The sequence below is a fragment of the Camelus ferus genome, chromosome 25 (genome assembly GCF_009834535.1).
Source record: "Camelus ferus isolate YT-003-E chromosome 25, BCGSAC_Cfer_1.0, whole genome shotgun sequence".
In the NCBI taxonomy this organism is placed as follows: domain Eukaryota; kingdom Metazoa; phylum Chordata; class Mammalia; order Artiodactyla; family Camelidae; genus Camelus; species Camelus ferus.
Genome location: NC_045720.1, coordinates 38504633 through 38526550, shown reverse-complemented (window position 1 = coordinate 38526550; position 21918 = coordinate 38504633). Strand labels below are relative to the sequence as shown.

The 21918-nt window shown below is 47.2% G+C and overlaps 1 long non-coding RNA gene across 4 annotated transcripts; it reads right to left on the bottom strand.

Annotated features, from left to right (window-relative positions):
- Positions 1–818: 818 nt before the first annotated feature.
- Positions 819–21917, bottom strand: LOC116659777. 4 transcript variants are annotated; one of them, XR_004315121.1, is made up of 5 exons: positions 19376–21917; positions 15529–17486; positions 15268–15360; positions 14410–14538; positions 11960–12432 (listed from the first exon to the last, which is right to left on the bottom strand). It is a non-coding gene; the product is annotated as an uncharacterized LOC116659777 (long non-coding RNA). The 4 variants fall into 4 exon arrangements; XR_004315120.1 differs by lacking the exon at positions 11960–12432 and adding an exon at positions 819–871 and having other exon boundaries at positions 15529–21914; XR_004315118.1 differs by having other exon boundaries at positions 15529–21914.
- Position 21918: the final 1 nt, after the last annotated feature.

Genomic DNA, 21918 nt, shown 5'->3' with positions numbered 1-21918 from the left:
AACAAGCAACCCAATCAAAAAATGGCAGACAGATATAACAAGCATTCTCCAATGAAGACATAGGCCAATGGGCACATGAAAAAATGCTCAATACTTCTCATTATCAGAGAAATGCAAACCAACACTACAATGAGGTATAACCCACACAGTCAGAATGGCCATCATGATGAGAAATGCTGGAGAGGTTGTGGAGAAAAAGGAAGCCTCCTACACTGTCACTGGGAAATGCAGTTGGTATAGCCATTATGGAAAACAGTATGGAAATGCCTCAAAAAACTAAAAATAGACTTACCCTATGAATCAGCAATCCCACTTCTGGGTATATATCCAGGAGGGAACTCCAATCGAAAAGGGACCTGTACCCTAATATTCACAGCACCACTATATACAACAGGCAAGACATAGAAGCATCCTATAATGTAGCAACAGATGACAGGATAAAGAATTTGTGGTATATTATGCATTGGAATACTACTCTGCCATTAAAAAGGATGAAATAATGCTATTTGCAGGCAAGGTGGATGGACCCAGAGAATATCATTCTAAGTGAAGCAAACCAAAAGGGGAAAGAAAAATACCACATGATATCACTCCACATGATATCATGTGGAATCTTAAAGAAAAAGAAGAAAGAAACAAGGTCACTATGAATTCATCTACAATACAGAAACAGACTCGTACACATAGTTAACAATCTCATGGTTACCAGGGAAAGGGGGTGGGAAGGGATAAATTTAGGAGTTTGAGACTTACAAATGTTAGCCACTATATATGAAAATAGATTTTAAAAAAATGTTTCTCTCTATAGCACAGAAACTTACATTCAATATCTGGTAATAACCTATACTGGAAAAGCCGCTACTGCCACCACCTGAGGAAGCAAGAGAAGAAAGGAGAGTGAGTTACCCTGGGCTAGAGCCCGGTCCTCCACAAGTCCTTGCCCGCTGTTGACGCTGCCCTACACAGCACTGCACCCTCCTCCCAGGAGCGGGCTGGCATGAATATGTGTCTCCGAACCCGGGGCAGCAGAGGCCTGCCCCGAGAACAGGCCCTGGAGGAGATGGGAGCAAGTCCACCTGCTCCCCTGAGGACAGGCACCCCTCCTCTCAGCTGCCGCCCACTGACTGCACCGCACCAGCCTCCAGGGAGCAGGCCATGGTCTGAGGGCCTGTTAGAGATGTTCCGGGTCCACACCCGCTTTCCCAAACCCGGGAATAAGAGTCAGGGAAGACGCGGGGTTCAGGGATTACTAAGGAGAGGTGACAGCACCACGAACCAGGCGGTGGCCTCAGACCCTCCTCAGGGTCCTAATGGGCCTCGTGGCCCGGGACTCAACTAAGCACCCCTACCCATGCACCTCCACAGCTGCGCAGCTCAGACCGCACTCGCCGGCTCCGTGCCCCATCCACCGCCCCTTCACCTCCCAGGCTGCGGCAGCGGAGGAGACTGTAAGCGTCGGCCCAGACTCCAGGCCGTGATCATTTTCAGGGAGCTGCTCCAGAAACACCCGGCTCCCACCTGGCTGCCACACACCTCTGCGCGGTTCTGTTGTCCTCGCGTCTGTGCGTCTGCGCATGCACGCCCCTCCCCGTCCCGCCGGCACCGAGGACTTTCGGCTGGGGCTCCTGCTGTACCGGAAGCGGTGCCTGGGGCCAGGAGGACCTGGGTGGGCCCTGCGGTGGGGCAGTGGGCTGGGACACCACCCTTCTGCAGGCCCACTCTCCTGCGGGCCTACCCTCCTGCCCGCCACACCGCTGCCCGCCATTCCCCAGATCTCCATCCCCAGTGCCCCCATACCTGCCACCAATGGGGTCCTGGCACTCAAAACCACGACCGCCCTGGGCCGGGCCACAGCCCCAGCCCCACTCCCCTTGCTAGCCTCTCCCTTCCCGATACTATCCTCCCATCCTGGACAGGCCCAGTCTCCCACCAGACCCCGAAGATGGGGCTCCTTCTCCTCACACTGAGGTCCCTGCCACATACTCCATCCTGCTAGGTCCTAACTTATGGCCCCTACACCCCAACTTCACCCCTCATGCCTCACCACAGGACCTCCAACATCCCGAAGTGGTTCCCCTCACCCCTCAACTGGGTCAGTTTCTTCTGAGCGGCCCATCACCTCTCAGCCTGTACCCCTTTCACCACGAGTTCCCCCTCACTCCTAGTGCATCCCTACCTGGAGATGACTCTCTCACCACTCACTCCGTGGTTGGGGTTTGGTAGTCCGGACTCCAGTCCCCATGGTGACTGCCACCAGCGAGGGTTCCGGCCTAGCGTGCACCTGCATAGCTAGTCTCTGAAGCTACAGGGCGAGGCGGGCCGAGCTGGAGGCAGATGCAATTCCCGCCCTGGTGTCCTGAACCCTGCGCGCTGTGCCTCATCTGAGTCTGAGTGTCAGGGTGATCTCTGGCTGCCCGCAACTGGCCTGTGGACCTGGGGTGGTTGATGGTCCTGATGGTGATCCAGACCCCTAGGGCAGAAGCACTGGGAATGCGGACCTGCAGGGATTGGGGAGTTTGGAGGTTGCAGCTAAGCCCAGAGATGGAGAGCAGGCAGTTGGCTGTGTGCACAGGGCTGTGTGCATGGCGTGGGCTCAGCCCATGTGGGTGCAGGGACCTTGTTCATTCACACTGGGCCAAAGGGAAGAGGGATGGGAGCTTTTAAAGTGTTCATGTTAGGAAGCCAAGGCTGGAGAACAAAGCAGGCAGCTTCGATGGCCAGGCCACCATGGAACCCGCCATGTTGCTGGTCCCTTGCATCAGGGGAGACTGACCGTTGACTGGCCTATGAGATGTCCCTTGCCATGGTATGGTTTACAGGCAATTGAAGGGACTTTCACTGCAATTTTAATCACCAATAATTGTTACTTTCTCTGCAGGAGATCAAGTCCACATTCATGGTGAACCTGGAAGGACTCCTGCCTGAACCCCAGCCTGGGGCAGAGGAGGACCCACCTGTAAACATCCTCTTACCTCTCAACAAAAGGCACTGTAATAGAAAAGAACAGATCTGAATCCATATTAGATCTGTTCCTTTTCCTTTAAACCTGCCTTCTGTTATCTAGGCTTATTCTTGCTTGCTCTGCACCTTTTGTAAAACAATGTTGCCTTTAGCCTGAAATATGCATGAAGCCTATTCTCAAGGCTCTGACCTTTAAGGATATTAACACTTTTGCCCTCCTATAAAGATAACAAGTTGCAGGATAGAACATAACCTTTGCTTTCTTCGAGGTTTTACAGGGATACCATGATCCGACCCACGTGGACCGCTGCAAAGGATTCCAAGAACAAAGAAATCCTACGCCAAGAAGTTTGCAGCAATGAACCACAGCCCCTCCCCTTTTCAATAGAAAAGGAACCTGAAGTCTGACATGGGGAAGATGGTTCTCCAGGACGTAGTCTACCATTTTCTTGGTCTATAGCTGTCCACGTGGGTCAGGTCATGCTGCCCCTGCAAAACATCTAACAAAACAAGTTATTTTCTATTTGGCAACTTATTGTCTTTATATCAGTGCAAAAGTGTTAATATGCTTAAAGGTCAGAGCCTTGAGAACAATCTCTTTCATTTACCAGAGAGGCTAAAGGCAACATTGTTTTACAAAAGGTGCAGAGCCAGCAAGACTGAGCCTAGAAGACAGGGTACAGGGTTAAAGACAAAAGAACAGATCTAATATGGAGTCAGGTTTGTTCTTTTCTATTAGAGTAACATCTAGTTATATGTTTTAAGTTTACAAGAATAAAGTTTAGCCTTTTCCCATTTAAAATTCTGCAATTAAGGAGCATTAAGTGCACTCATAATGCTGTGAGACCAACACCACTGTTTGGTTTCAGACTATTTCCTTCCTCAAAGTAAAAACTTGTATTCAAAGCACAGCCCACATCCTCCCTCCCCCAGCCCATGAAAAACCCCAATCCCCTTTCTCTTTCTGTGTCTTTACCTATCCTAGAGGTTCCCTGTTAATGAAATCATATAAAAGGTGACTTTTTGTGTGTGCCCACATAACTTAAGAGGGGACTGGTGATTTTTTTGTGTGTGTTTACATGAATTAGCATGTTTGTATTTTGAAAGGAAAAATTCAGATGAATTAAAGATGATATGTACAAAATAAAGCCCTTTTAATAACTCTGTGCATTATCTGGGGGTAGGCACTGCTGTTCTAATTATGAAACCAGAGCCAAAAGGGAGATGCTTCAGCTCTTCCTGTGGTGAAACAAATCAAACAAAACCAAAAAACAAACAAAGGCCAAGAAAGACAGCTGGAAAGCCAAACCACAACGTGGAAAAAGCTTTCCTCATGACCCAAGGTCAGAGAAAGATTTCATATCCCTGTGGGCCAAAAACCTCATGAAACCCAGTGTTCTAAAAAGAAAGAGAACTCACACAGGCAGTTCCAATGAGAGGGAGTGCAGGTGGCCAGTGTGCTCGAGATGCTCAACCTCTCAGGTGAGGACACAGGCAGACGGACACACTGTGGAGGCAGCACTGGTCACCATCGCACTGGCAGGTCTTTAGCCTGGTGACAACGTGAGGAGGCAGAGGCCCCAGCAGGTCCCCTGGAGGGAAGAGCGAACAGACGCTCCTCTCCGGGGGAACAGTGTGCAGGACGCATCAAAGGGCCACAGGTGCATCCCTTCCCCAGCGGTACTGATCCTTAGAGCTGATCCCACCAAAGTGTTTGCACAACTTTCAAAGATTTTTTTTTTCTTCAGTAACATGAATACCACATAATATGTCATCAAGGCATTTTCAGAAGTGATCTGCCCTGGGTCCTAAAAATACACACACATGAATACACACATATACACGTAAACATATGCACACATACATACAGGAAAGAGACAGACAGGATGAAACACAGAGAGGCAGAGGGAGAGAGAGAAACAGAGAGACAAAACAGACAGAGAAGCACTGAGAGACAGAGAAAGAATGAACACTGGAGCTGGGAATGTGTGGAAGTCATGCACGTTTTCACAAGTCAGTCTACATGTCAGAACCTGGTCCCAATGTCCATCCACCCTGCAGGGGAGGGTGTGGGGATCACACAAGGACGTGTGACCAGAAGGCAAACAAGCAGGGAGACACTGTGGGGCAGCTCACCCTAGAGGCCCAGATGAGACACTGAGCCTGAATCTGAACATGAAAGAATGACTTAGGAGGTTGTATGCCAGAGTGGACAATTTCAGAATTGTATTTAATTTCAACGTGGGGACAGGGAGCTGGGAAGCAGGCGGCAAGAAGGGTGACTTTCCCCATTCCTCAGGGCAGACCCCAGCCTGTGTAGGGTGTGCTCTGTGCTCTGCCAGCCCTGTGTGGTGTCCTTCATTTGCTAGGTCTGTGCACAAGCTCCCTGTGATCCCAGCCCATGGGGGTGACATATGCAGTGGACATTTATGTGTCTACAGTCTTATGGCTTACCTAGGAATCAGGGGCCTGAATGATGCCCTCTGCACTGATGGGGGACTGGGGAGACACTGAAAGGCACGTGGCTTGTCCAGGGTGACAGCACTGGTGACGGGGGAGCCGGGTCTGAACCCAGCTGTGTCCTCAGAGGTGTGTCCAGAGCTGGTGTCCTGGCTGCATCCAGGTCTCCCCAGGGCTAAGGGCTGAGCTGAGTTGGTGTCACTGTGTGTGGACATGGCATGGGGTGGGAAGTGAGCCATCGGCAGCCCAGAAATGCCCTTGGGGAGCTTTGTGTCAGGAGGAAGCTTGGGGAAGGGGACCCCAGGAAGTGACCTCACAATAGAGCTCAACAGAACTTGGAACCTAGTTCCAAGTTCCAAGACACCGACTTTGTAGAGGAGCCCCCTACTCAGCTCACTTGGTTGGTCAACTCAGCGCAACTCAGAGATGTTCTGCTGCATCTCAACACCCGAGGCGCGGCCTGTGGAATGCTTGCAACAAGGGACTGTATCATCGGTGCTGACACTGGGTGAATCTTCACCCCAGGCGCCTCTGGCCTTTTGGCCAGAGGGACCCAAAGGTAACACAGGGAGCCCCAGGGCAGGCTTACCGAGGCCGTGCGACCACTCAGATCCCACCTGGGTAGCCCCACAGCCCTTTCCTGGCTGGTGCAGATGGGGCCGTCATGTTGGGGTGGGAGGGTCCTGCCTCAAGCAAGAGCAGGCTGAGGAAGAGTCAGAGGCCTGTGAGGCCGGTCACGTCCACAACCCGGGTCCAAGATGGCTGGCTGGGATGTGGAGAGCCAGGGCAGGGCCCTGATGCCCGAGGTGGAGCCCATGCCCTCTGGGTGTGTCTCTTCCCTCCCGGGTGACTGTCTGAGCTGACCAAGGTCCCAGTCTGATGTGGCAGCAGAGGGTCGAGTGGGCAGAAGCAGGGGTGGTCCTGGCCGGGCAGGGCTCTGAGACCTCTGGGCCAGGGTGGCTGCTGGTCACTAGTCATTGCAGAGCCAGACACCACAGGAGCTGGTGGACAAGGACACCCATTCCACATCCCCGAGTGAGGGGCTGGTGCGCCACACTTCTGAGGGCCAGCACAGGCTCCGGGTGGATCTGGACATGGAGGTGTCCCCACTACCACGGCCCATAGGTGAACAGGGCAGGCCTCCTGCCCAGACATCACCCAGGCCTCTCACCAGGGTCCTGCCCGGGGCTGACGGGCAGCTCAGCACACCCGGCTCCGACCTGGAGCACCGTGCCCTCCTCCCTATGGGTCAGGTGGAGGACCAGGAGCCCACAGAGGCCTAGCCTGAAAGTGAGAAGGGCAGGGCTGGGTGCATGTGTGTAGGTGAGGGAGGGCCGAGGGCTGGGCCACACAGGGAGGCATCCCCAGAGGCTGCTGTTGGGACCAGAGCAAACACTGGCCTCAGACCACCTGTCTGGAAGAATTCAGTCACAGAACACATCCTGTGGGCACTTCCTGGGTGAGACGTGTCTGAAAAGCTCTAGGAAGATTTCTGTTCTTGAAAAGGCACATGGAAAGGGAGGCACGTGGGTAAATTGTTTTTCTGTCACAGCTTCAGCATTTCCACAAGACTCAAAGCTCTCTCCAAGTCTAACAGTTACAGATCCAGAGCAGGCGGGGTAGGGGAAGATGCCAGAGACCAAACAAAGGACGATCTTGGCCCACCAGGAGACCCCAAGCTCCGGCTTGCAGCTCCTACTGCTCCTCCAGAACCTAAACCTGGAATGCTGGGCAACGGAGAACCAGTTCAGGCATCACCACCCCCTAGGGCTGAGCCCCCTCTGCCCCCAGCCACACCTTCTTCTCCAAATTCCCACGGTCAATCCCCTCCCCCACCCAAAGTTGACTTCCCTTCCCCTGGAGTTGTTTTCGTTTGGTTTTTCTTTAGTTTCCTTTGTTTCTTTCACATCTTCTATGATATCCTTTATTTTTATGTTTTTAGTTTCTTGCAATAAAATATAGACTTTTCCCTTTTGAATTGTGCAATTCAGGAGGATTAGGTGCATTCACAATGCTGTGCGACCATCACTACTATCTAGTTTCTCACTATTTCTTTCCTCAAAGTAAAACCCTGGATCAAAAGCACACACTCCGCTTCCTTCCTCCCCAGTCCCTGACAACCCCAAGTCCTCTTCCTCTCTGCCTGTTTTTACCTCTCCTGGATATTCCCTATGAATGAAATCATATGAAAGGTGGCTTTTTCTGCCAGCCCACATGGTTTAAGTGGAGGATAGTGAATTTTTTTTGTTTTCAATTGAAATAGCACTTTTCACTTTGCCTCCCCCCAGGAGCTTCCTAAGAACATACCCGAAACAGGCTCGCACACACATTTTTGTCTGAGGATCTGCTTCCTGGGGAGCTCAGCCTGAGACAATCCCTACAGATCTTATCACAGCACTCACGTATTAACGCTGGCTTTTTGCTTTCTTCTATATATGTGATCTCATCGATGAATTCACAAGTGATTTCAGGGAAGGAACTACACTTATTGCATCATCAGTTTTCCTCATCGTCTCCTGAGCAGCACAGAATTTTATGTAGGACGGGGAGTGTGAGTCAACTTTTCAGTGCCAAAGTTTTTCATTATGTTGCAAGTTTTCATTTCTACCACCTGGAGTTTAGGAAACTCACCAGTTTACTGAAATGCATGTAAAATATGTAAATACTATTCATATAAGGTATGTCATTATTGGAGCCCAAGCTCCTGGTTTTGGATGTACATCATTTTTGTACATATCCACCAAAGGGGAGGTCAGCTGGGAGAAGACAGCCTATACTTTCAGGAGTCAATGACTGAACATAACGTGCAGGCTTATCCTTTTGAAGTGAAAGATTGAAGGGTATCTGGCTGTTATTTATAGCAGTTCACAATGTCACTGAGTCAGAGGGACCTCGGGACCATCTGGTGTCTGACCTTCTTCTATCCAGTTGGTAATTTGCAAAGAGGTCAATATAGTCTCAACATTTCGAGTAAGAACGTGAAAACACCTTGGTAAACCAGATGAAGAAATAACCAAGTGGAAAAGGGTCTCCCATCAGATTCTATGCCCATTTTCCTAGATCCTCTGTGTGTTAAGATCTTTGTGCTTTGGAGATGGATGACCTGGGCCCCACCTCCATCATCGGTAATTAGTATTAGAAAAGTCACTCCTCTTCCAACCTCAGCTTCCTTGTCTGTCAAATAGGGAAACAGTAAAGGCACCAACTTCATAAAGGGCTTGTGAGGGTTAAAGTAAATGAAGTAATTACTGAGTATTGTGCCCAGTATGGTCTTGGGCACCTCCAACCCCCACTGTCATCATTATCACAGCAGGGACTCTCAGTATGTGCATAAGAAGTGGGGTGTGAGCTACTGGATTGGTTTCCATCTCCCCTGAGGCCTGCCTTGGGGGCAGCATCTGCTTCCCTCAGGTTCAAGGGATGCAATTCTCCTGGTTAGCTTGCTCCCAGGAGGCTTGCGTGGTGAGGTCAGGGGCCTGGGGGTATGGCAGTGACAGAGGCAGGTGTATGGGACCTGCCCAGTATACTCTGCTCTGGTCATCTTGCTCCCATCTCCCACTCAGACAAGCCTGGAGTCTGCGAACACAATTCTTCAACTTCTTGCTTATGAAAATGCTAAGGAGGACTGCAAAAAGGCTATCGGTCCCTTTAAAGGGAAGGCTCCATTGACTGAATATATAAAATTGTGCCAGAGAGTGGGAACAGAAAGTTTTAAGGCCAATATGATGTTGCAAGCCATGGCAGGATTGAAATTAGGAAAAACTTTTCAAGGCAAATGTTTTAATTGTGGAAAAATTGGTCATACAAAAAAGGAATGAAGAAATACAAAACAAAAGGCTGCACCAGAAAATCTTATGAGAAATAAAAAGGAAAAATCTCCTGGAGTCTGTCCAAGATGTGAAAAAGGAAATCACTGGGCAAATCAATGTAGGTCTGTGTTGCATAAGGATGGGACAATGCTTCAGGAAAGCTTCAAAAGGGGCTTGCTCCCAGCCCCGTGACAAAAGGGAGCGTTCCCTGTACATGCCAGCGCGAACAAAGATTACAGCACAATGTCATGGAATTATCCCCAGCAACAGCAGGGAGTGCCTCCATCGATATCCCCTGTTTAAATTCACTTATTCTTATGCCAGGAGAGGAACCATCATTAATAGAAACAGAAATGTATGGACCTCTTCCTCCTGGGACAGTGGGCCTGTTATTAGGAAGATCGAGTTTAACTTCTCAAGGTGTCCGGGTTCATACTGGGGTGACAGATAGTGACTATACAGGAGAAATTAAGGTCATGATGTCATCTACAAAGCCATGAAAAGCAGAAAAAGGAAATAAAACTGCTCAGCTGCCGCTGCTGCCACTACTACCCTGCAGGTGTCAGCAACAATGTGCGAGGAAACGAAGGGTTTGGAAGGACAGGAAAGGTGGGGGTGTTTTTAACCAAAAAGATTCTGGATTCACATCCTGTCTGTAATGTGAAAATACAAGAAAAATCTTTCAGAGGCTTTTTGATTCTGGAGCGGACATTTCTATCATTAATTCTACTCACTGCCGAGTCGATGGCCAACGCAGCCAGCAAATATTGATGTTGTGGGTCTAGGGAGAACCCAGGGATTAAAATGTAGCAGTCTGATCCTTGATTGTCGAGGCCCTGATGGTCAGACAGCTAAGATACAACTTTATATTGCTGACTTGCTGATAAATCTATGGGGGAAAGACTTATTAAAACAATGGAAAGCTAAAATTTACATTCCTCTCCCAATCTAGTCAAATAAGCCAAGCAATGATGGCACATCAAGGCTACCTGCCTGCTATAGGTTTGGGGAAAAACAATCAAGGAATGTTAAGCCCAATAGAGCCTAAAATAAATAAAAACAAAAGATATCCCATGTTCCTGGATTGGAAGAATCAATATTGTTAAAATGGTCACACTGCCCAAGGCAATCTACAGATTTAATGTAACCCCTATCAAATTACCCAGGACATATTTCACAGAACTACAGCAAATCATAATAAAATTTATATGGAACCACAAAAGACCTAGAATTGACAAAGCATCACTGAAGAAAAAGAAAGAAGCTGGAGGAAAAACCCTCCCAGGCTTCAGACAATACTATAGAGCTACAGTAATCAAAACAGCATAGTATTGGTACAAAAACAGACATATGGACCAATGGAACAGAATAGAGAGCCCAGAAATGAACCCACACACTTTTTATTAACTAATCTTCGACAACGGAGGCAAGAACGTACAATGGAACAAAGACAGCCTCTTCAGCAAATGGTGTTGGGAATACTGGACAACAGCATGTAAAGCAATGAAGCTAGAACACTCCCTTACACCATACACAAAAATAATCTCAAAATGGATCAAAGACTTAAACATAAGACAAGATACAATAAACCTCCTAGAAGAAAACCTAGGCAATGCATTGTCTGACATACATCTCAAAAATGTTCTCCTAGGGCAGTCTACCCAAGCAATAGAAATAAAAGCAAGAATAAACAAATGGGACCTAATTAAACGTACAAGCTTCTGCACAGCAAAGGAAAGCATAAGCAAAACAAAATGAAAACCTACGGAATGGGAGAAATTTTTGCAATGATGAAACCGACAAAGGCTTGATCTCCAGAATATATAAGCAGCTCATATGGCTTAATATAAAAAAAAAAAAAATCCAAAACTCAGCAGAAGACATAAACAACCAATTCTCCAAGGAAGAAATACAAATGATCAATAGACACATGAAAAAATGCTCAATTTCACTAATTATCAGAGAAATGCAAATCAAAACTACAATGAGGTATCACCTCACACCAGCCAGAATGGCCATCATTCAAAAGTCCACAAATGACAAATGTTGGAGAGGCTGTGGAGAAAAGGGAATCCTCCTACACTGCTGGTGGGAATGCAGACTTGTGCGGCCAGTGTGGAAAACAGTATTGAGATTCCTCAAAAGACTAGGAATCGACTTACCATATGACCCAGGAATCCCACTCCTGGGCATATATCCGGAAGGAACCCTACTTCAAAAAGACACTTGCACCCCAATGTTCATAGCAGCACTATTTACAATAGCCCAGACAGGGAAACAGCCTAAATGCCCATCAACATATGAGTGGATAAAGAAGATGTGGTATATTTATACAATGGAATACTATTCAGCCATAAATATGACAACATAATGCCATTTGCAGCAATATGGATGTTCCTGGAGAATGTCATTCTAAGCGAAGTAATCCAGAAAGAGACAGAAAAATACCATATGAGATCACTCATATGTGGAATCTAAAAAGAAAAGAAAAGGACAAATGAATGTAAATACAAAACAGAAACAGACTCATAAACAAAGAATGCAAACTTCTGGTTGCCAGGGAGGAGGGGGTGGGAAGGGATAGACGGGGAGTTTGAAATTTGTAGATACTGACAGGTATATATAGGATAGATAAACAAGAACATACTGTATCGCACAGGGAAATATATACAAGATCTTGTGGTAGCTCACAGTGAAAGAGAATGTGACAATGAATATATGCATGTTCATGTATAACTGAAAAATTGTGCTCTACACTGGAAATTGACACAACATTGTAAATGACTATAACTCAGTAAAATAAAATTTTAAAAAAAGAAAGAAGAATCAGATAACTAAATGCTTATCTAGCACACACTGAATTCTGCTTCGGGGAAGGGAGTGGTATTCAGCATTTAATCTGAAATTGTAATACTCCTGAATATAAACAAAAGACATAGGCTCATGGAAACTCATCTTAGTAGTGGAAAGAATCCAGTTAAGCCTCTTCATTTTACAGGAGGGGAGACTGAGACCCGGCATCTGTCCTTCTGGCAATCAGCAGCAAAGTTCTCCTAGTCCTCATGTCTTGCACTATATCAAAAACCAACAGATCTGTACTAGTCCTATATTCATAAAAGTCACTTCTGCATTTTTCCAACAGTAGGTAATCTAAGTGTCTTGCAAAATACTTCACAAAGAGTCAGGAAATCACACCAGTTTGCTGAAATACAAAAATATTTAATTACATATTAAAACAGCTTGAACTTTATTCTCTCTATTTAAAAAGTGACATGTCAAATCAATGTTTTGATATTTAAAACCTATTAAGAGTACAGAAAAAAAATCAAAATTTTCTTCAATCACAAAAGAGATAAGGTTATTCCCTGAAAATATTTAATGTTGATTTTTCTAAATTAATGGTTCTGGTCAGATTCCTTCAAATTTAAAAGTTCTAGTGGATGGTTACATGGCAATACGAATTCTGAGTTGTAAAAATACACATTCTATGTAAATAATCTTCAAGGTTGTCTGCTTAAGACACTTTAACTAGTCCCTATCTTACTAGAATGACATTAATTTCATGAAAACTTCATACTGCACTAATCAAGTCTGTCTGGTCTTCCTCATAAATTCCTGATGTAGGATGAGGCTGCCGCCACAAACTGCCTCAGCTTGAAATTAACACCCAAGGTGAAGCAGCGGATACACATATGTATTCATGATGTCACCTCCGTTCACAGGTCTGGGCCCTTTACTGCCTGAAGGGGGGTGAAGTCACCACCCGTGGCAGTGAGGGAAGTGCGGCTCTTCCAGGTCTCACCTGGGCTTCACTGACTGTTTCCCCCACAGACTGTCTTCAATGATTAAAAAGCTCTCAAGTTTTTACACCATGCAAAGCTAAATAAAGACATTTCTGCAGACAGAGCCCTTTCTCTAGACTTAAACCTTTTTCACGTACACTCAGCAAGGGGGAAAAAGAAACATGACTCTGCAAAATCTCTGAGCCTCACTGCTCACATGAGTAGAACGGCCTCAGCACATGAGGACTCTTCACATTGCAGGGTGACAACAAAACAAAGCCACCCACAGCAACAGGCACTCCCAGAGAGAGGGAGCAGAGGACCGGGGGCTTAGAAAGCTGGAACATCCTCCCACAGACAGCAGAGACGACGGCAAGGGATAAACACAGTGGGGGGAACACTGACGGGAGGGACCTCAGGTCAGAATCAAGCCCAGGAAAGGGGGAACAGAGACATCTAGACCTGATCTCCTCTATCACATCTCAGGCTGCCTCTTCCCTCTCCAGTAGCTGAGACCCCACTGAAACCACTAGAACGGCCTGAGGAAGAATGATGAACCTATCTTCAAGAACCATCAGATTCATTGGGTACAAAGAGTGCACCCAGGTTCAGGCCGCGCGGCTTCTGTTCTCTGCACCACTTGGTGGTGGTGGGGGATGGAATAAATCAGGGAGAAGGAAATTTAAGGCATTTCCTCATCTAATACACATCTACTACCAGAGGCTTTCTCCTTGGAGGGAATAATCCATAAAAAAAATAAATAAAAACTCATGGATCAAAAATCACCTGGCAGCTCTGTGTCCCACCTGGATCTCCGCATTCTGTTATTACCTTTGCAACCTGTGCGATATGACAGCTATGTCCTGAACCTTTTAAGGCAATTTCATTCATTAGGGGCCCAAAGGGTCAAAGTCATTCAGCGATCATTTGCAGGTCATCTCCTGAAAAAAAATTCTTTGCTGTCTGCAGCTGCTAATGAACATAACCAAATCTAACTTCACTCAGTAAGAGAAATTCAGTCAACCAGGAAAAAAAGCAGCAGCTCCCAGGCCCTGAATCAGCTGTTAAAACTGACATCTGGGATTAACATCAGCAAATACACAGGATGAAAAGAACCCAGAAGTTCAAGGTCGATCTACCATGAAATGTTATGTATCTGTTCCAGAAATCAACCAATGACTGTAATCCATTATTATCATTCAATAAGACTCAATAAGATCGATGCATATTCAGTAAAATCAGAAGAAAATGTCTCATGTGTAGGATTCCTGACGCAACGGATTTTATACTTTATTTAAACATTAGTCAAGCTTAACTCAGAGGGAACAATAACAAATTACTCCTGCTTGCTGAAGGACTGCCAACGAGCCCAGGACAGAGGCACGGGCAGAGCTTACCTGGGCGGTGTCTGTTGGCTGCCTCGGCAGGAAGTGAGCTGCCCTGGAACCTCTGAGCCCCAGCTTGGCAACCAGTCTCAGCAGGATAGTGACAGATGACAGAGGCCGAACACAGCCCCTCAGGCTCAGCTGGGCGTTAAAGACAAAGTACAATGAACAAAATTACGGCCCATCCTCATCTCAGACTGCAGTGACTAAGAATGATTTGGACAGTCTGATTACGTGGAAATGCCAATTTTTCCCCCAAAGATCAAACCCACAGATCTCTGGTTTTGTTACAAACAGGAACATGCCACCTTTTCTGCTCTGCACGCCCGTGTCAAGGCTGGCAACACGGAAGAATCTCACGATGCTCAGGGTTCCACTGAGGGACTGAGCCCACACGTGAAACAGGCCATCCAGTCCTTCATTTAACCAAGAATCTAATGTGCGCTCTGTGGCAGGCTCTGGGCCAGATGCTGCCACTGCAGAGAGATGGATTGAGCAGGAAGGACCCCCGAAATGAAAGTGTTTTAAAATAATACCACCTGAAGCAGGACCAGAATACCTTTCCACCTCCTTCACCCTAAATTCATCTGCCCCACCTGGAATAAATATCTAACTGGCCTGCCTCCTTCTCAAAGGCGGCCACAGTTAGTAGCTACAACCGTTTGCTCTCCTCTCACTGGCAGTTCCACCCTGAGAACCTTACGCAGCCACACGCCTGACAAGCTGGGCTACAGTCTTCATCTGTATTCTTTAGCTCTGCGGGCCTCCAACTTTTTGGTCTTAGATCTCCCTGACACTCTGAAAAATCACTGAGGATCTCAAAGAGTGCTTTCGTGTGTGTGTGTGCAGGTTACACCTACAGATACTTACCATATTCAAGAGTAAAACTAGGGGAGAGGGATATGGCTCAGGGATAGAGCACATGCTTAGCATGCAAGAGGTCCTGGGTTCAATCCCCAGTACCTCCATTAAAAAAATGAAGAAAAATAGAGAAGGATTTAAAACTTTATGTATTCATTCCTATTAAAATAATAAGCCCATTAAATGTTAAATTTTTATGAAGGATAACTATTTTCCAAAACAAAACTCCAGAAGAGTGGCATCGTTTTACAGTTCTACAAATTTCCTTACCGTCTGGCTCAACACAAGTGAGCCGGGTCCCCACAAGCTCTTCTGCCCTCCGTCTGCTGTGGTGTCGCACGTCGTGGAGCCCCCGGGAAGCTCCACTGTACCTTTCCAATGGACTGAAGGTGAGAGGCCAAGAACCCAGGACCCCGTTCTCTGCAGGAAGCTGACAGCCCGTCACCACCATGTGGGTCAGGGTCCCGGGTGGGTTCTCATCCTGGAGAAGTGCCCAATCTCACAGCTACCCTCCAGCCATCAGTCACGAGGATTTACAGACTTCTCCTTCAATACAACGTACTCAAGCTCCCATCATTTCCTTTTCTCATTCAGCTTAATTATTTTTACATGTTTTCTCTTTTCTTTTGCATTGATTTCTTCTTTCCCACTTTTATTTCTCTCTACTCTTTAAGAAGCCATATTAGGAAATGTAAGTCCATTCAAGAATCTCTTCTACTTAGTGTGTACTACAGCTGGTTGTTAAAATTCTATCAGAGAATTTTGTTACTTCACTCTGACCCGTACTTATCCTAAGTGGCTGGCAGGCCCTCTGAGCTGACAGCTTCTTCCAGGAAAGAGCCCCATTTTAGTCCTTACTCCCAGAGCATTTATTAACAAGCATTTAGGGAACATCTACAACATGCTAGATGATGGAGACACATGGACCTTGCCTCCCGCTCCCACCTCCAGGAGACAGTCCCTGCAGGAGAAAACCATGTCACAAGCATCTCAAGCACAGAGGGAGACTGACAGACCCCACTGCGGGGCAGGCCCAGGAGAGGCTGTCCTTTGACTGAGTTTTTTTTTTCCAGTGTTTTATAATTGAGATATAATTCACATATAATAAAACTCACCCACTTAAAGGGGTACGATTCAGCAGCTTTCTGTATATTCACGGTTGTGCAGCCCTTACCATCATCTATTTCCAGAACACTCCACCCCAAAAGAAATCCCCTGTCCATTAGCAGTCACTCCCCATCCCCCTGTCCAGCCAGCCCCTCGCTAGCATCATCTGCCCTCTGCCTCTGCATGTGCCTATTCTGGACATTTCAGATCACTGAAATCAACAATATGTGGCCTTTTGTGTCTGGCTCCTTTTACTTAACATGCTGTTATTAACGGTCGTCCATTTCAAAGTGGTATTAGCATCTTATTTTTTTTAAAGGTTATAGTTTATTAGAAGGTGGTAAGTACTATCAAATAGAGAGGAGTATAAGGGGTGGGGTTTCAAAGGGAAAAGGGCGGGTTGAGCCGTCAGGGTGGACTTCCCAGAGCAGGTGGCCTTTTTCATCTCCCCCCCTTTTTTTCTTTTTATTCATTCTTATGTCTGAATAATATTCCACTACATGGAGATATTGTATTCTGTTCATCCACTCAGCAGCTACATATGGACAAGGTCTGGAAGAATGAGTGTAAGAGGTTCCTAACAAGAATTTCATTCGAAGCAAAGGGCAAGATGTGCTTTAAAAAAGCCAACACACAGAGACACAAGGAAATTCAGCGCGTTTCTGAGCAAAGGGCATGCTTGCTTCGGCAGGACTACCGTGCAGGGCTGGGGCGGATATTGGCAGGAATCACGGTGAGGGAGTCACCTGAGAAGACTCCCCACTGCAAGCAGCTCAGACAATTCTCCTCCCTCATCCTGTATTTTTAGAGCTGTGTTTCAAGGTTTTCTCTTATTTCAAGTAACAGCACTTTAACTACACATCTGATCATCTGCATCAGACCACCTTACCTCCAAGCCACAGAAAGTCATTCACTGACCGGAGCAGCTCCAGAACAAATGGTGATGGACCAGGGAGTCCTGAAGCATCCCGGCCTGCAGGCACAAACCCCCTCGTGTTTCCGCATGTGCCCTGGTGATGTCCAGAAAGTAAAATGCACAGAAATGTCTCACTGCTGGCGCACGACGTCTGCCCCAAAATTGCCCCGAAAGCATGCTGGCAAAGCACTACTCAACCCTCTCACTACAAAAAAAAAAAAAAAAAAAAAGCAAAGAAGGCAAATTTAGACTCTACAATTGAAAACCAGCAACCATCACTGCCAGTATCTGAGCTGGAATGGCCCTGACTTCTGAAAAACACTGCGTAGTTATTTTTCAAATGTGATAGACATATAAGTATTTCATGTAGATGATATTACAGAAGGATTTTTCTTTTCAAAATTTCCAATCGCAACATTAGCACAAGAATGTTTATGTTTCAGCTTTAATATCTATCTTCTACTTTCTTAACTTTTAACCTATTATTTTATAAAAAGAGCTATGCTGCATATTATAAACCAACTGTTTGGATTCTGCAAACAAGATCTTTACAAATTCACAATTTCAGAGCAAGCTTTAATGATGCTTTGAGAGCTGGGGCCTGGGGCGCTCACTAACAGCTCTTTAAATACTGACAAGGATGTGCTATTAAGTAATGCAAAGGCTCTAATTCCGTGTCAACTCTGAAACCAAAGAAACTACACCGAAGCCTTACTTTATCATTTCAGAATATTCCTATTCTTTTGAATATTAAATTTCTTTAAAGATAAGATATTTTTGAGAAAAACAGCAGCTATATTCAATTTCCTTTCACCAAGAAAGCAATCTTTATCAAGAATAAATACCTTTATGGAAATGCAAAAGACGGTGAATTTCTAGCTAAATGAACATGCAGATCTCAACACAAACTTAAATCCTATCAGATCTCACTTGAACGAGCTCAACAAAGTCCTGGGCTACCCTGGAATTTAGCTCTTCTCTTCCAAATATTGGCTGAGCTAAGACCATCACACAAGGCAAGGAAGGACAGAAGAGGAAAGTCAGGCTGGCTGCCACCATCTGCTTTCTTCCAGCCACAAGGCGCCACGAGGGCGGCCCCGCTAACAAGCCCTCCCCATAAGGATATACTACATCCACCCTGTCCCTGTTGTCCCCACGCAGCCCTGACGCCCCTCTCCCACTGGTCGCCTCCCAGCCTGCGAGTGGTCTTCTAATGACCCTCCCACTCAGTGGCACCCACCCCCTTCTCCCCGCTACACACACACACACACACACACACACACACACACACACACACACACGAAAGAGAGCAAGAGCCAGAGTGAGAGAGCGAGAGAGCGAGAGAGAGCAGGGGCAGCTTTCCCAAAGCACAAATTTGATTACATCACTCCTCCACTGAAACACTTCGGAGGTTCGCTGGTACAGTTCTAGCCCCACCCCCGCCCCTGCCTCTCATCGCCCAGCCTCACCGCAGTACCCAGGTCCCCAGTGACCTCAGGGGGCCCCTGACCTGATGCCTAGCTACTTCCCACCTGCCTCCGGGCTCATTCTGATTCTGTTTCTCAAGGAAACCTTCCCTGCCTCCAATCCCCGCACTTTGGTTTAGGTTTCCCTGCTGTGTTCCTAGAACATTCCAAGCTAAATCAACTTCTGACACTGCTAAGCTCGCAAGAAGCAAGTACATTTTGCTTACTACTGTCGGTTCACCCCTCTCCCCTAGACACTTAGAAGTGAGCATGTTATAAATAAATGAATGAAGGGGTGGGTCTCAAACGGACAGACAGACTTGCTCTCACCCGTCCCGACACCTTCTTCTGTAGAACATCAGAAGCAAAACCAGGAGTACCTCTCCTGAGGGTCACTTCCTTCTGACAAACTTCACCGCCTCCTCTGTCAATTCTAGTAAAAAGCAAGCTCCCCCAAAGCCCTCCACCCCAGGCCTTCTCCAGTGTCCTCCCCAGCAGGGGCACCCTCCACCCTGGACCGCACAGGGCACTCTCCCCGAGTCCCCACCCACAAGCCTCCAGGCCTCTGCCCGGGCTGCTCCTGCCACCTGAGCCACCCTCTTGACCCCTTCTCCTGGCTGATTCTTACTCTGTCCTCACAACTGAATGTAGAGTCCATTTCCTCTAGGAAGTCCTCTCTGATAATGTCCTTTAGCTCTTGGCTGGGCTCCCTCTACAGCAGCACTGCATAATGACCAACTGGGTGTTTGTCCACCTGCTCCTTGGAGAACACGAACTCTTGAAGGCCACGTGGGAAGAAGGAGTGAGGGATGATAAGAGGGGTGGGAGAATCAAAAAGCAAAAATCACAGCCCAAGTCCCAAATTCAAGGAGACTTTCTCAGAAAAAAGAATAAAATATTTCATACGTGTGCAATTTGGCTACTATTTTTGTGGCTTGTGGAAAGCCAGAGCTTGGTGTTCTAGTCCAAAAACCAAGTTACATGCAAAGAAATGTATGCACTCATATCCAAAGGAAACCAGAGCTGCTCAACAAAAGTTTACAGTTAGAATCCAAAGGAACTTTGATAAAGGTAATTTCTCTCTGTCTCCTTTTTTTTTTTTTTTTTTGGCATCATATAGTTTTAGAAGTATTTGCATGACTAAGTGATGACTACAGCCCTTGATTCTGCACTGGAGTATCTGAGACCAAGGAAGCCCAGATTACATGCACTGTATAAATGCAATCACACCAACACACTGACAGGCGCCCTGGTGGTGGAGCTGATGTTCCAAAGCAGACAACTTTATCTTTGAAGACAGCTCTAAGTAGAAAGTAAGAAATGCAAAGTTCTGTACTCAATTTCATATGCTATTTGGGCCATTAACTGATAGTGCATCTTGTCTAATGAAACCCAAAAATAAATTGTCAACGTCGATTTTCTCCATCTGATCATTTTATGCTAACATTGGATACCAAATCCTCACTCCATAGAGAAATCTCAGGCCTACGCTGCAGCACAGTTACATCCCGCGGAAGAAAGCCGATCAAGGGAGAACTGGAGAGTTTCTCTTCAGAAGCTGCTAAGTCTGGTTTTGCACCTGTACGTCATTTGCAACCACGTCATCGTCAAAGGAGTAAGACCTTACCTCTGTGGGGCGTAAAGCACTGCGGTGCTTCCGAACCATCGAAGATCACTGAGCTTTGTGAAACAGTCCTGAGGCACTTAAATCACACTTTTTCTGAAAGGCTCCAAAACTGACCCACTTCACCATTCCACGTACAACAGGGAGGTACCGGAATTAGTAGAGAAAACATGCCCTTGAAGTCTGACAAGGCCCTGCTTGAATCCTGCTACAGCATTTACTGGCCGCTAAATGGACCAATACCTTAACCCCTCTGAGAAGGCTTCCCAATCTGCAAAAGGGGGCTGCCACCGCCCACCTGGGAGGCATGGGTGTGAATGCAACACGCAAGTAGGGCGGCCGACTGGTACCTGACACGGGGCCTGGCTAGTTTCCCTCTGCTGCCCTTCTCCCCATTTAAACTTGCACTGTTACCCCGGTAAGGGTCAAGTCCCCGGGACAGAATGCCCGATTCTTTTGTGTATCCCCGGATACATGCCTTACCCTTAGGAGGCCAGAAAAAGGACTGCCTCCTCCCTAGTCACTATCCGTGTTCTTAAGAGTTTCTTTTTTTTTTTTAAGTCTACTTGGCAGGGAGAATATTCGAGAACTGTCCAGCCACCATTCTCCAGGTTAGGTCCCCTCCCAACCCCCATCCTCTCTCACCTCAGATCCTCTGTATGATTGCGTTTTGTACGTGGAAAGCAGAAAGCGAGTCCGCTGGGGTGGGGGCTCCCCACGCCTCCCTCCCTCCCTCACAGATGAGTGTGACTACCTTCTCCCCACTCCCCGCTGCAATTCCAGCTTCTGAGGAGGTGTCCCGCCCAGATCTTGCGGCTTCCGCATCTTCCTGAGATGCACATGTGGTCACGACCCTCCCTTCTGATTTCTTCCTGGGCGGCACCGCCCCCCTCCCCGGCCCTTTGAGGATAAATGGCATTGCTCTGAAAATCCCAAACGCTGTTGACTGACACACCAAAGCAGCATGGTCTGGGCTTTCCTCCAGCCCAGGCACAGCCCTGCCCTCCCTCAGCCTCAGACTGTACATCTCGAGATGAGCTCATCCACATGCAAGGCTGTGAACACCAGCTAAGAATGACGACTCCCAACGAGTAACTCTAGTATGGCTCCTTCACCTGAGCCCCAGTCTCATAGACCGGAGTGCCTGTTTGAATTCATAACTCGGATGACAAATGGCATCTTAAATTGCCTCATGTCCACCATTTACTATGGAATTCAACCCCTTGCAGGTAACTCCCGGGTTCCCATTTTAGTAACAGCCCCAGCACCCACATAGGTGTTTGAGGTCACATTCAATTTCCACTGTTCCCTCACCCCAGCCCTGCCCTGGAATCGGTCCTGTCATTTCCGTCGCTAAGCCCATCTCAAGTCTGGTTCTGCAAAGACCGCGACCGGAACTCCACAAGCTCACAGCAAGGTGCACTGAGTCACAGTCCTCTGAAGGGAGCTCCCTGGAGGGGGAGGCATCTCCTGGCACAGGTCACCTCAGAAGGCACTGGATTCTCACAAAGGAGGCCCAGGAGATGGGACTCAAGGTTCTCCCGTGG